The sequence below is a fragment of the Atractosteus spatula genome, chromosome 14 (assembly GCF_055471065.1).
Source record: "Atractosteus spatula isolate fAtrSpa1 chromosome 14, fAtrSpa1.hap1, whole genome shotgun sequence".
Lineage (NCBI taxonomy): Eukaryota > Metazoa > Chordata > Actinopteri > Semionotiformes > Lepisosteidae > Atractosteus > Atractosteus spatula.
In genome coordinates, this window is record NC_142719.1 from 24,257,066 (window position 1) to 24,273,548 (window position 16,483).

Consider the following 16,483-nt stretch of genomic DNA (forward strand, 5'->3'; position numbering starts at 1 on the left):
AAGACTTTTGTGCATAAAATATTTATGCATAATTAAATTATTTATGATGAAGGTGGAAGGTTGTGTACTTTTGTCCAACTAAGCAATCTTGCTTTTACAAAATATAATGCCTTTTTAATGTTTAATGATTAACATGCTGTAATACACAGTTTAAAATTATTAAAAGTCTAAAGAGTATGCAACTTAAATTGTTAATTGGAAAAAGATTGTCCCTCAGCAGTGACCGGGATTCGATACTGAGCATTTTCTGGCAACAGCTCAAATGCTGTACATAAGACGTTGAGCTTTATTAGCTCCACCTGGAGGTTTTACAAGGTGCTTTGGGATACTATTATCATATTTCAATTAGCATGTGTGGTATGATGTGGTATATTGCTCCGCACCCACCGCGTTCTAACGCAGCGTACCTTGCTCATTTTGAATGGCTGGATCTGTATGAAGAGTTTTGAAAAAGTGAACTTGGTATTGAAAAATACTTGTTAGTAATTGTAAAAAAGCTGTTATATTCTTCATTGATTCCTTACAGGGTAAACTTTTCAAAGTTCCCTCATGGCTGAAACTTCCATGTACTATAGACATTAAATTATCCTAAACAAGACTACTAAATCTAGACTTGAAAAGAAATTTAGCTATATCATTAGAGCGCCTTTATTGTCAGAGATAAAGCAAAAGCAGTCTGAATTCATATAAAGTATACACCTGGATCCTAAACAGAGCACATAGGAAAAATTGACTGAGTGTATACCACCACAATGCCATATGATTGAATGGACAAATATCTCTGATGTTCATGTGAAATGTCTGTCTACACCTCACAGTTTGAATATGTTTAAGCTAACGGTAGACAAACTAGGAATGAATCACTTACAGTATGTACTGTATGTGTACCTAACAAGAATGCACCATTGTTGATTCCAAGGACATATTCACACATGACTTATGAACTTGTTTGAAAAAAGAGGAAAAAATTGTCAATGTAAAAACTGCAGAACAAAAATCTAACTTTATCTGTAAAATTCAATTTTAATACGATTTAAAAAAAATGTCACAGTGTATAAGCCTTGGCATAAATGCAATCACTTCTGGCAAAAAACAGAGAATAGTTTGCTGTATCAGATAATGGTATTCACCCTGAAGTCAAACCACAGGCTTTCTCTGCAGATTACACAGATGAGTAGCCTTAAAAAAGCCGTTTCCATCTGTCAGATTAATCCAATTGAAAACACTCTGATGTTTTCAGAAAGTATTCATTATTTATTACATCAGTTGACTGGCTGCCATATTTGGTAGACTTGGATCAAAACTGATTATTTTGAACCCCAGTGTAAGGTCAGGCAATTTTTGATTTGTGTTAAGTCAATGTGAAAAGGAAGACGGCAAAGTTCTACTTTCATAAGACTTTTTAAAAAATAGCTTTATAGAATCACATCTGTGTTTCATTTTTGATTGTGACATACTTGCTATATATAATGTGCAGACATATGTTACAATTTAAATGAAATACTAAAAACATTTTGAGACCTATTTCAAAGGGTCCCATTATTGTGATGTAATGCCACATTGCATTATGCCCAGATTGATTAATACTCATAAACCAAATTTATGTTTATTTCATGTGAAAGAGATGCTACTTGTAAAGCTTGTATAAAGGAACACATTGCAAGAATTTTCATTCACATAGCTGTTTCTGGAAATTATATCCAAGCATAAAAGATTATCTAAATTTAAAATCCATTTTTACATCTGACCTGAAATCCAGCTTAGATTAATAAAAACAATGAAATTAGGAATACTTTTTTTGTCAATAGAGGAAGGAGAATATTGCTTAAATGATGTTCGTCCATCGATGTTGATGAAGATCATGACTATCAAGAGATTATTAAGATTGATTTAAGTGTGTCCTGAGGTGGCTGATGAGTCCAATCTGGGCACGAAAGTCTCTACCACAAATATGACATGTAAGACCAGTGTTTTCTGTGGTGGAGGTGCTGACAGCCTCAGCTTTTTGAGTCTAGTGATGTGCAATTAGGCCCCACAGCATTTAGCATTTTCGTTAAATATTTCATTCCCTTTTTAAGCATGGTGTGCAAAGATATTACAAGTGATATTATTATTATAATAATAATAATAATAATTGCTTACACTTATATAGCGCTTTTCTGGACACGCCACTCAAAGCACTTTACAGGTAATGGGGACTCCCCTCCACCACCACCAATGTGCAGCATCCACCTGGATGATGCGATGGCAGCCATAGTGCGCCAGAACGCTCACCACACATCAGCTATCAGTGGGGAGGAGAGCAGAGTAATGTAGCCAATTCATAGAGGGGGATTATTAGGAGGCCATGATTGGTAAGGACCGATGGGAAATTTGGCCAGGACACTGGGGTTACACCCCTACTCTTTTCGAGAAACGCCCTGGGATTTTTAATGACCACAGAGAGTCAGGACCTCGGTTTTACATCTCATCCGAAGGACGGCGCCTGTTTACAGCATAGTGTCCCCGTCACTATACTGGGGCATTAGGACCCACATGGACCGCAGGGTGAGCGCCCCCTGCTGGCCCCACTAACACCTCTTCCAGCAACAACCTTAGTTTTTCCCAGGAGGTCTCCCATCCAGGTACTGACCAGGCTCACACCCGCTTAGCTTCAGTGGGCTGCCAGTTGTGAGTTGCAGGGTGATATGGCATTACATTTTTTAAAAATATATTTGAGCAAGTGACAGACAATATTTGGTATCAATTAGTTTAAGATTTTCCTAAGTTAAAAGCTCATTATGACATATATGCACATCAGCTACATTTTTATCACTTTTATTTCATGTGTTAGCATCTCATTCAAGATAATCTATTTATTCTTATGGAATGAACGCCTTAAGTAATTTACATTCCAGATCTCTTGCATTATTTTCCTATAGAGTTCAAGAAACAAGTCTTAAAGTAACTGGTATGGTGAAAAGAAAACTTGTCTTCTGCCTGGGGAATAATAAATCAAGAATACTTAAAGGCATGTCACCAACAGGCAGTGAAACATTAAAAATGTAATTACTAACCAACTCCAGATCAGAAATTTGACTGCAGAGATTGTTGTTTAAAAACTAGAAGTTGTAGACTAAAATGGGTTGGTGTGAATACTATCCAGACAGGAGCATATGCCTTAAGCATATTAAACTTGGCATTGGAACAAGACAAAAACTTTACCATCTGAAAAGGCCACTGTTTCTAGACAGTGTTAATTAGTGCTCTACGGTCCACTCCTGTACTTTCTGTATTGTAGCCTACTGCACAGAATCTCCCCAAACAGCAATAATGCTGTCCTTCCTTCATATTTAAAACAAGGAAAGCAAACTATTTACATGGCTAAATGGGACCACCGAGGATGAAAAAATGTGGTGCATATTATTGGTATGGAGGTGAATTTCTCACTTCTTGAATGGCTGTGAAACTGAAAACCACCTTCGCAGGAGAAGTTCTGCTCATTTTGCAGGCTGAATACCACAGCAAGGCATATGGAATTGATAAACAAAGTGAAGGAAAGTACCAAATGGCATATTAAGTAGTGAAAAAGTTGATCTCAAGCTTCAGACATTGAACAAATCAGGTGTAGCCAAAAGGGAAGCTTTAAGGTCTTTGGCCACAAACAGTATACTTGTCATTCTACCACCTACAAACTTAGCCTCAAAAAATAAGGATGTTGCCAGTTCTTTGCTACTTCAAGCACCCATTTTATAAATTTGCACTGAATCACAGTCTAAAACAGCAATGTGATTAGTTAGAATTTATTTGTTAGAATTAGAATTATTTGTCTCAGGCTCTTACAGCAAAAATGTTAACCCATCCAGCAAATGTTTCAAATTCTGCTTGTGAATACCGATTTCTAAAGACGACAGATAAAATGCATTACTCTTGAAGACAAGGATAATTTTTCCCCCTAATTGCATACATGCAGACATACATGACCCTTTAACAAAGACCTTTCAGCGTTATGGTGCTATTAAGATGAAAAAATTGCTATATAATGGGATAACTGTCTAAAGAGATTTGAGATTCTACTTATCAAATGAAAAAGAAAATTTAAACATTTCTCATATAAGAAAAAAGAAAAAATTTAAAATAAATAAACATGGAGCAAATTAGTTTGGGTCAGGGCTAATGAATATATTTAATATATCCCATAATAGACACGTATACCAGATAGATTAAAATATGCTGGCAAAACATTGTCATTGTCACTTGTTAACGATGCTCTTGACTGAATTTTAATGGATATTTAAAGTCTTTGAAACCTTTTTTATATCCATCTCCTTCTTTGTGTCTTTCTACAACTTTATCCCAGAGGTCTTTTGATAGATCCTTGCTGCCCATAGTTGACTTTTTACTTTGTGATGCACTACCCAGCAAAAGACACGTATAGCAACAGTGGATTTTCTTTTGAAATAATCAGAATCACTGACTAGTGGAATCAGAATCAACAGTGGTGGAAGCTAATTAGCTTGTTGTATGATTTGGTGGGTGATTGGTTGTAGCAGAGCTACAGTTAATTTACAATTGCTATTACTAAGGGATGCATACAATTATCATACTAGGTTTTCTAGGTTTTCATTTTGTATGAACATTTGTTTTTCACCTGGAGGTTGTATGATACAATGTGTAAATCAAAGTAAAATAAATTCTTATTTAATGAGTCTTGATTTCAGGCTGTTAGGCCACAAAATCCTTTACTTTGGAAAGACAGTCCATCTATAGGCACACATGGTCACAGTCTAATGAACATTTGCAAATCATCTTCAGCAGTACAGGCACAGCTTGCAGGACCTGAATCAAGTTACTTTTGACACAGAGTGTTTATGCTTTTCCTTTTTATGTTAAAATTGTTAATATAATCAAATTACTATTTTCTCCAAGAATGAAAGAGGTTATTAGAAGGTCATGGTGTAGTTCTGCATAGCACTCCAAACTAATTTTAAAATCACTTACCCTTGGACCAATATCTCCTTGGTCCCCCTGTAAAGGACAGAATTTAACATTACTGAATCTTGAAAAGCTTAATGACCCTATAAAACATTGCTTAACACATATACTTGCGCAAATAACATAGGGTCTGGAGGTACTTCTCTAAAAACAGCAATTTCAAATATCATAATCCTTGGAAGAGTATGCAAACAATTCTTGATTACCAAAAAACAGGGTCCCATTAGTGTGGTCAGTTTAGCTAAACTAACCTACCATGTGCATTCTTTTGTAATCCTGCCCTCAATCTGCTTTGCTGATTCTGTGGATATGAACACAAGTTGTTGAAAACTTTGTATTTTGAAACATATAGCAAATCAGAAATTAACTGTATCCTTTGTCAAAGTGGTCTTTGAACAATACCTTAAACTAGAACAATACCTTACAGCACTTCTTTTTTTCACTTTTTTTAGTTAATGCTATTGTTGCCATATCTGTAAGTACCTTATCTCCCTTTGGTCCAGCAGGTCCCTAGAAAACAAATCCAAGAATTAGGCAAAAAGCTAAATATTTCAAATGTAATTTGTTATTCTGATATAAGTTTTCATAATTGATTATGGCAGACAGTGTATACACCAAAGTTTAAAGTAATTAAGAATCTAAGTAATATTCAGTGTATTGACTAATAAATAATTATCAGTACAGCACAAAACTGAAATAAACTGCATAAATTAGGAAGGAAAATGGAAAAAGTAAGTTAATTCAAAACACTAAAAATAATACTAGTTGCATAAACTAAACTAAAAATTAATTTCAAACTTTAGTGTATTGAATAAAATATTCCTGGTACTCATATTTAAAGCGATGAAAATATTTATGTCCTGCTGGAGTTTGATCCATAAATCAAGAAACTCAATCATAGTTTACTGACACATGGCACACTTGATTCTAATTAATTTTTCAGGACAAATGATAAAAAACTGCCCATTGTTTGCTTGCAATCTAGGAGAAAAAGAATAAGCTGGCCATCTGCAATTAATAGCTTGCAGATCCTTTTCTCAAGGGGGCTATTGGGCAGCATTTTAAAGCATATTTTGTAGGACATGGCAAATGTTGATTAACTGCACAGTTTTTTCCACAACTAATTCACTAATGTACATCTCTGGTTTACAGACATCTCTGGTTTGTGAGCAACGCAATAATATTACAAAGGAAAACTTCCTAATGATTATCCCTGGCTCATGACAAAGCATTCTTTTGATTTTTAATCAGGCCTATTGTAGCAACACTTCCAGGTTTTTGTGTTCAATTTGTATTCAAATGGCATGCTAGCCCAGTGCCCAATTTTTGTATTCAAATTACAGTATTCCACCATGTACTGCCATGTGCCAGATCTCTGTCATTTATTATTAAGTTCAGAAAGATGTGGAAATAATACATTCTGCATACATTTTAATTATCAGCAGCTCTGCTATAAATTATTTCAAAATAACTGGTTTGTAAGTAAATAATCCAAACCTGTGCATTTTGCTCACAAGTTAACTCCACACAAGCCCCATCTACCCAAACAAGAGGCATACTTGAATCAGAAGACAATGAAAGTTTTCTATTGCTTCCTTTAATAGACTATGTTTCTGACAATTTTCCAGTTTATCTCTCATGTACAAAAAAGCCATACTCATTTGTATACAGTATGTATGGTTATGATGCAATTTTCGAAAACTGCAAACATATGCAGAAGGGTTTTATTGTTTCTATTATTATATCCTTGCTGATACTGGTAATACTTTAAAATAAGGCATTTGTTTTTAGTGATATACTTAATCACTGAATATTCTCAAATAAATGTATATAATTTACACATAAATATATAAATATTAATGACAAATTTCTTATTAGATTAGTGCAATTTATTATCATAATCATTTACACATTTTAGTACAGTAAACATTTTTTGTTGAGTATAGGTTGAGTGAGTTTTTGTAGTATTGTGTATATATATTTTATTCATATTGGTGGACTTACCTTGACACAGATATTAAAACAAAGCCATATTATTTTTTAATTCTGCAATTTGATAACCCACTTTTTCTAAATCTTCAACCATTAAGAAGGCAATATTTTCCCTTGAATAAACAGACTCAGTTTACTTGTTTCTAAACAGGTTGAAAGATTTACTTTTACAATAAAAAATATTTTATCAATGGGAGAAGTTTATACCCAATACTGTACACAATTACTGAAATTTAAATGAGTATTTTTTCTTTATTAAGAAAACTTTTTAAATTGTGTTGTTTAACACGTGAACAAGCTTGTGATGTTTAATCTTCAGTTAAAAAAAATCTCCAATGTTCTGTGATGTCTGAGAGGCATTTATAATGAAAAGTTTCTTCCTCCAAAATATTTCAAATTCAAGGACCAGTAAAACCTAATCTACTACAGATACATATTGGTTTATACCAACCTGACTCCCTTTGACTCCAGGAAGGCCCTGTAAATATGAAAGAATTTAATCAATTTAAAAACAACAGGAACAATTCAAATTTTTAAACCTTAGATAAGCTATTATCTGTTCCATCATGTGCTTAACTGATATGCAAACCAGTTTCTTTATAGTTCACTGCTGTCAAACCAAAATTATTCTCACAAATGTTAAAGTCACATAATATGTTTTGGACATCATATATTCTCCTCAGCAAAGACAACAACTGATGACTAATGTGAAATATGTCCAATGCACGAACTGTGCATGATTAATTCTTTGTCTGACACCCAGTGAAGGCACCACAGATGAAATGTGGTTGTCTCTACTTTTCATTGTTGAACTAATCTACTAATTATCTATTTGTTCTTTTGCAGCTCCTTATGTAAACCTCTTCAAAGTAAAATTCCCCTAAAGCTAGAATTCCTAATAATTTCAATATATTTTCAGGACTGCTCCATTTAGAAAAGGGCTTGTAAATTATTCATGGCATATAACTTTGTTCCATTTATTACCTTTTTATGTTCAAAATTAGATAATGTTTTAATAATGTTTTTAAAGAGTGATAGCTTTGTAAATTACAATGAAATACCTACCGGTTTTCCATCCAAACCAAGAGGACCCTGAAAATGGAAATAACTCTTAAAATTATAATTGCATTGTGGAGGGAAAAAACAATCCACATTTCAGTTGATGTAGAACCTGCACATAAAAAATGGTTCCACTTCAAAATGTTTTAGAATTTACTCCTATCAACCATTCTTTGCTATCAGTCGGTAATCACTAAATCATCAGAACTCATTCACGTGGCTACATTTATTAAAACAATTTCCACCAAGACTGGAAAATGAGAAGCAATGGAAAAGAGGAGTGAAATATTTTAACACAGCAAACAGGAAGGCATAAAAGAAGAAAAAAGAATATAGCTCTAGCTATTGTAATTATACTTATTTATAACCACACATTTATCCAGTATTTCCGGGTAGTAATTTCAAAATGACAGTTTTACATTCTCATTGTTATGACCCCAAGTGTCTAGGGGTAAAACGGTGTAACATTTAGAATGGTTTTGGATGCAGGTGGGTTTCTGGTGAGGGACTAGGAAGTGTGACAACAAGTTTTGGAGCAAAAGTGATTTATTTTAAAGTTAATAAGTGACCGGTACATAATTAGGACACAATAACACACAGGGAAAGGGAACTATAGTGGTGCCAAAGAAAAGAAAATAACAAACAGAATGGAGCTGGCTAATAAAGTGAGGGAAAGCTGACCTATCTACCAAAACAAAACCTGTCTTCGGTGTGTTCTAACACCCTAGCTAAACCTTCACTAACTACCCAAAACCATACAAGACAAAAGGCACTCACCTGTCCTAAACTAGTGTTACTAATACAAAGACCAACTACGTGTGCAGAATGTACCCGGCAGCCTAAACTAACCCTTAACACAAAAGTTGATACAAATACACAAGTGAACTACAAATACAAATAAGGGAAAATGAGAGTAGACACAAGGAATAGGGTACAAAAGAGCACAGAGGTTGATGTAACACATTTGGGCAAGGTAATGGCGAAGTAAAGATAATACAAACAAATGAAAGTACAAGGAGACGAACACAAACCAACAAAGCCGAAGCTATATGAAAACACACACAAAGCGAAACAAACAAAAACGGAGAGACAAAGCTGAAGCAAAATGAAAGCGAAAAGAAGCTGAGCCAAGCAGAACCTAAGTCAAGCGAAAGGCCCCTTCATTCAGAAAACCTCCAAGTTAAATACTGAATAAGCTGAGTTCTGATTGGTCGAGAGTTGATTGAAAATGATGTCACAACGGCAAAGATGGTGTAGTGATGGACCAATGGTGGGGGGGGTATAGCTGAATACAGGAAGTGGAAAAACAAAACAAAACATATGGACACACACGGGGACGTAACACTCATGTATTCAAGCTTGTAATCATCTCCTGGACACACGCTATGCATAGTAGCCAGACATTCACAAGTTGCTGCCTAGATGTAACAAAATACCACTTGACTATGGCAATACAACAAATGATGGTAATTAATCATGTTAAATCGAATTAGACAGAATTCAACAGAATTAAAAAAATACAATCTTACTGTATGTTTCACAGTAATTACAAAAATTAAATATCTTAAAATGGGGAATTAGTGGTATTTCAATTAAAACATTTTAATATAAATTATTAATTTATATTGCCTAAATGGCACCTTTACTGCACGTTTTCCATTTGTTGCCATAATGATTTTTGTATTCTCTAAACCATTATTTAAAGATCCAGCCATTTAGAATGAGCAAGCGATGCTGCAATTCTCTGCGGTTCATGGTCTGCGGCAGCCCGCAGTTTTTTTTAACTACTAAGTTTTGCGGTTGTACTACTTTGTAAAACTACCAGTGAAAATTTAACGTGGCATGTGGAGCATTTGGGCTGTCGCCAGAAAATGCAAGTCTGCAGGAATTTCTCTGTAAAATCAAGAGTTATACAGGAGATACATTGTGTATCACCTCTTTTTATATCTGTAAAAACATTCAAATTTAAATGTAATACGGAATATATTTTTAATAATATTAATAATGAATGACCATAGACAAACTGTAAACTGAAGAGTTACAGAGAAGACGTGTTGAGTCTTGTCTTTTCAGCTTGGAACTTAACTTTTAGAGCAATCCTTTTGGCTACATTTTTTACATAGCCAGATGTATCCAAATAGTTCATTATTATAGCTTGTTGCGAACGCGATCTACCTCTTTCAGGTTCAAATCCCACAGCAGGCAGAGGAATCCTACTCCGTTGGGCCCCTGAGCAAGGCCCTTAACCCCAGCTGCTCCAGGGGTGCCATATAAATGGCTGACCCTGCGCTCTGACCCCAAGCTTCTCCCTCTCCCTGTCTGTGTGCCTGTGTGTCTCATGGAGAGCAAGCTTCAGTAAAAGCATTCAGTTTGGTTTAATATTTAGTGGGATAATTCATAAAGTATTAAAAAAAGGATATATGAAGTGATCTGTTGGAGGCTGACTCAGACAAACTCTTACAAATTAGAAATAGTGATTCTAACTTGGAAAGATGTACTGTAACAGCCAAACAAGTCTTGCAGAGACACAAACTGGGAGACCATGAATGACACCTTGGAATGGCTGATTGCATTTCACACTGTTTTTGTAACAATGGCTTTCTTTTGAGATAAGAATATGGGTTGTGAGACAACTATGGGTTGGATTTAATAACTACTGAACATCTGTGGGATGAACTGAGAGAATGTGTGGCATCCAGGCTCCTGAGACCAGTAAACAAGTATATGTTAATGAGTAACTGTGTTATGTCTGTCTAATTAAATGCAAGAACAAGAACATTTTAGTCATGCTCCTGATTATAACTTTGTGAATTTGTTGCAATTATTATAAGTTTATTTTGGTGATGAGTATAATGCAATTTGTACTCAGTTGACTCAGGATTCCTTTAGGTAAAATGTTAGGTGGAGCTAACTGGTAGCTCAGATAGCAAGGGTGTCTAGCTCCTAACTGGAAGGTCCTGGGTTCAATCCCAGGTAACAGCAAGCGATGTAGCTTGCTGTAATTACTTCCAGATGGCTCCCAGGTCCACTCAGTCTGCTTTCCAAATGAGTACCAGGGGTTAATCCTTCTGGGTTAATAGGCTGGCTGGAGCGTGATGCTAACCACATCACCTCCACTTCCAGTGTTGGATGGCCAAGAAAAATGGTGGCCCTTTACCCCTATTCTCCATGGGCCTGAAAAGGGACATACCTACCTAAAATGTTAGGTAATATTAAAACAAAAAGTGAAGTCAAAGACCTTTAGAGAATGTTTGAAACTTTCAAAATGATTAAAACAGCCTAGAGCCTCTGCTTTGAACAGTTTCTATGGAAATTTAACCATTGTCTTTATAGAGAAAATGTATTTACATTATCAAAGACTCAATAGTTTAATCCATCTTTAGTTACAAGTGAAAAAGTATGTGCCTCCTTCCTGATTTCCTCTATTATTGCATATTTATCACACTGGATGTTTTCAGATCTTTAGACAAAATCTAATATTAGATAAAGGGAATCTGAGTGAACAAATAACACTTTTTTATTAGGATTATTTCATTTATTAAATAAACAAAGTTATCCAACACTCATACCCCCCTTACACTTAATAATTGGTTGCACCACCTGTAGCTGGAATGATTGCAACCAAACTTTTCCTATAATTCAATATCAGTCTTTCACATCACTGTGGAGGAATTTTAGCCCACTCTTCCTCACAGAACTACTTTAATTCAGAAACCTTAGTAGGTTTTCGAGCATGAACTGCTAATTTCAGGTCCTGACACAGCATCCCTATTGGGTTAAGGTCAGGACATTGACTAGACCACTCCAAAATTGCTTCTTTTCAGTCATTCTGTTGTGGACTTGCTTTTGTGTTTTGGATCATTGTCTTGCTGCATGACCCAACTATGCTTCAGCTTCAGCTCAGGGACAGATGATTACCCCTGAGACATTACCCTTAAGAATTTTCTGATACAGAGCAGAATTCATGGTTATTTCAATTATGGCAAGTCATCCAGGTCCTGTGGCAGCAAAGCATCCCCACACCATCACAATACCACCACCATGTTTGACTGTTGGTATGATGTTTTTACTGTGGAATGCTGTGTTGGGCTTTACGCCGGACATAATGGGACCCATGTCGTCCAAAAAGTTCCACTTTTGACTCATCTGTTCATAGAACATTCTCCCAAAAGGCTTGGTGCTTGTTGGCAAATGTGAGAAGAGCATTTATGTTATTCTTGGTTAGTAGTGGATGAACCCCTTTTTTGCCAAGTCTCTTTCTGATTGTGGAGTCATGAACATTGACCTTAGCTGAGGCAAGAGAAGCCTGCAGTTCTTTAGATGTTTTTTTAGGATCCTTTGAGACTTTCTGGATGATTTTACATTGCACACTTGGGAGAAAGTTTGGCAGGTCCGTCACTCCTGGAAAGATTCACTACTGTTCCAAGTGTACTCCATTTGGAGATTATGGCCCTGTGTTAAAGACCACAAATAGCTTTGTGTTAAAGACCTGAAAACATTCAGTGTCAAAACTGTGCAATAATAGAGGAAATCAGGAAGGAGGCAAATTATTTTTCACGGCACTGTATATAAAACAGTGTGGGAGTCAAACTCATTGCTTTTTCCTTCTTTTAAAATGAATAGCTGGAAAATTCAGAAGTGAAGTGGAAAAGAAGGATCCCACACCTCAGGGGTGCCCAATTTCATTTTTTTAGGACTGGAAGGTTTTTGGGTTTTAGTTCTACCTGGGCTTTTAATTACCCAGTTGAACTCATTATTTGCTTAATTGGACAAACTAAGCATTTTTCTTGCTCACAAACAGCTGGGGATTTAAACAGACCTATAAAATTTACTGGCCTGTGGCCCTCAAAGACCAGACATAACCCTGCTGACTTTACGATAAGGTTATGGTTACTAGATTAAAGTTTAATGTAGGGCAAGGGCAGAGATTCTGAAGTTATGGATGTTTTTGCCATTTTGGTAAGCCACACACTGACAATTTGTTGTACTGCAGCATTTGTCTGGAACATTTTCCTGTCATTTCAATTGGATGTATTTTTTTTAACTAAACTTCACCTTTGACCCAGACAGGTTTGATTTACACTGCATAAGTATCTGGTTTTAAAACAGATTTCCTGTTTCTGTCATTTAATGTTTGGGCTGGCTCAGCAATGATTTCTCTCTTTTATATGCATCTTCTGTATACAATGCATGCAATAAAACAGTGAGAGGGGGACTGTACAAGATGAAATAAAGACACAAAAATGTTACCACAGCCCTCTGATTTAGCTGTAAATAAATAATTACTAGAGGTATTCATTTATCTCTAGGACATATTAAGACATACAGATGCAACCATTCAAAATGCACGGTAAAACCCTGTACCGTGTGAAATTATCTGCAGTTAAGCGCGTTATACCTCAGTACGTGATTGGCTGGCCAAAATTACTGACAGGCTGCACTCGTGGTGCATTGGTTGTAAGTGAAACGATTGCCTCATTTAATCTCTTTACTGTACATGTTTAAATCTGCTTAATATTTAATATTAATATGGAATTTTACAACTAGTGGGAAAATTTAGTAGCTGAGCATAAAAAGAAGTGGAGCATAACGCGTCTGAAGGTCATAAACAATATTAATTTAGGAATATAAACATATTATATAAACTGTATATGGCTGATACAGGTGGTATTGGTGGTTTAAATAAAAATACACACCAGTATTCTACTTTCTTCCTAAACATTTTAAGCATCAAAGTGTTTAATTTGGTTAAATACTGCGGTTATTTTTATTTTTTAGAATTTGATTAATAGGGAATATAATATGGAATCGCGTATTTAAAGAAATTATTTATTATATAATTATATTCATATAGCTCAACTTATCACAGTTGTACACTTTCTTTGTAAATGTCTGCATCAGTTTAACTCAGTCCCACATGATTATGTTTGTGGTGTAATGGCTTAGGCGTGTGCCTTGCATGCTGGAGGTCGGGGGTTTGAACCCAGTTGTCACCATGAGTTTTCTTTTAACAAATAAACATTTCTTTGAAAACTAAAATAGCAAATATTATGGACACTATATTGACACTTTTGAGATTTCTAAATATCACAACATATTCAAAGCTAGGTGATTTATTAACAATGAATAATTTCAAACTGTTTCTGTACTGCCACTACAGTATAACTTGTGGGAAATACATTTATTTGTCCTGCATTAAAGTTTAACTCATTCAGAGTGCCCTACATTACAAACTCCAAGCGTTTCATTTTGTCTATTGCTACAATATAGACAGCAATGTAGTTAAAAGGAACATGTCAAAATGTTTCCAAAATAGCCACAAGTGAATGAGTTGAGCGATTTGATAATAATAGAGAAATCATAACAGTGACCCCGTGTTGCTAATCATGCATACCCAACTATACTATCCACTATCTTTGTAAATACGTTTTATTTTTAATTTGACTCATTCACGCATGATGAAGAGGGATAGATGGAGACAAGATGGAGGTTCTTGTCAAAACTACATTCCCCATAATGCAGAAATAATGTCAGTCACCCTCAGTCATCTGACCAGCTGATGCATTGCATCACAGAGAATGACTGAAGGATTAGCCCATTAAGAGCGAGTATTTTTTAAACAACCTGGGGGGAAGGAAAAGTGCCTGTGGTCATTTTTTTCACTGAGAGACAAAGTTTTTATTAATTTTTCACTTTAGCGTATGGAGGAGTGTTAGCTGTCAAGGAGAGCACCGTGATCTTGACGTGCACGAGTGAAGTAGAGTTAACAACTTCAGATTTAAAAGGTTATTAATAATATATTCCGTGTCGCATTAACATTGGAATGTTCTTACAAGTGTAAAAAGAGGCGATACACAACGTGTCTCCTCAATGACTCTTCAGTTTACAGAGAAATTCCACCAGAGCCACACAACATTGTCCAATAATACTCTTCTTGTGTCTAATTTCTAGTTTAGCAGGATTTTCGCAATAAGCACATAGTTTAATGGGGATGACATTAAAACAGGTTTGAGTCGGAGTGTCTGTTAATAAAACAGAGTGCCTTCCAATACATATAACTACTGCATGATTTCTTTATCCATTTCAGTTAAATGAGGGGAATTAAATCAGTCAGAATCTCAGAGTGCCAATTGTAAACTCATCAAAGCAATTTACAAGTTCTAGGAGGAAGAGCTGACAGAACAAAGTTGCAACAACTTTATTAACAGGCTGTTTCGTGTTCTTCCTAAGATTGTTGAGCGTAGTGGGGGACATTCGGGAATGTGATTTCACAGATGCTTTTGTTCTGTCTTGCATTGTCAGATTGTGAATCAATAAAAGCATTTAATTAAACACATGTTTGTGATTTTAATACAAAATAAATGAAAATAGTATGAAAATGTCTTCTCAGCTACTGACCCACTGGGGGTAATGGGGACTCTCCATTGTAAACATACAGTAAATGTAAAGTCCTAAAATAAATACACAGTAATAAATAACGCATTCTACATTGACCTTTTTATTTAGAGATAGACAGAAAGCAGGGCAACGACTTTCTCTGCAAGCTAGCCGAAGAAGTAAGTAGGAGACTCAAAGCTCGGAGCCCAGCAGAAACAATAATTAATACGGTGTGTATTCTCCTGTGATGGTATTAAATAGAACAATGTAGAGCACATAATGTGGTTATGTGTCGGGAATGTTTGCAAAACACTTGGAGTTTGTAATGTAGGGCGCTCTGAATGAGTTAAACTTTGATGCAGGACAAATAAATGTCTTTCCCACATTTGATTGCTTGTTGCCTTATGTTAAACAGCAACAGTTCAAGTGGGTAGCTGCGTCAGCATGCGTAGTCTGCAAAGGAACAAGTAATAGGCTTATTCCATGCTGAAAACAGTAGAAAGAAAACACAATGTTTCGGCTGTGAAGCTGAAGAAGGCTTCACAGCCAAAACTTTTTAATGTTTAATGATTAACGTGCTGTAATACACAGTTTAAAATTATTAAAAGTCTAAAGAGTATACAACTTAAATTCTTAATTGGAAAAAGATTGTCACTCAGCAGTGAGCAAGATTCAAAACCAGGCGTTTTCTGGCGACAGCTCAAATGCTGTACATGAGACGTTAAGGTTTATTAGCTCCACCTGGTGGTTTTACAAGGTACTTCCGGATACTATTATCATAACATGTGGTATGATGCGTATGATGCGCCACGCCTATCGCGTTTTAACACAGTGTACTTTGCGGTTTTGAATGGCTGGATCTGTATAATAGTGGACTATTTTTATGCATTCAGCTCTATGAGAAACAGAAAGTAATGCTCTAATCGCATTTTGGGTACAGCTCTCTACAAATACAACAGAAGTTTTTTTTTTAAAGAAACTAATGTCAAAATGTTTCCAAAATGTCCACTTGTGTTACTTTAGCTGCTTTAGTTACATGATTCCATATTAATATACTGTAACTATCAAGTGATGTTAAATC

The 16,483-nt window shown here is 35.5% G+C and overlaps 1 protein-coding gene across 1 annotated transcript in view; it reads right to left on the minus strand.

Annotated features, from left to right (window-relative positions):
- The window catches only part of col23a1b (collagen type XXIII alpha 1 chain b), a 74,955-nt gene extending 67,518 nt beyond the window's left edge, over positions 1–7,437 (minus strand). Inside the window, exons 1-3 of the mRNA XM_088932854.1 lie at positions 7,418–7,437; positions 5,458–5,484; positions 4,981–5,007 (exon numbers count right to left, since the gene is read on the minus strand). The gene's annotated coding sequence lies outside the window, so the exon portion shown is untranslated. The remainder of the gene's footprint in view (positions 1–4,980; positions 5,008–5,457; positions 5,485–7,417) is intronic.
- Positions 7,438–16,483: the final 9,046 nt, after the last annotated feature.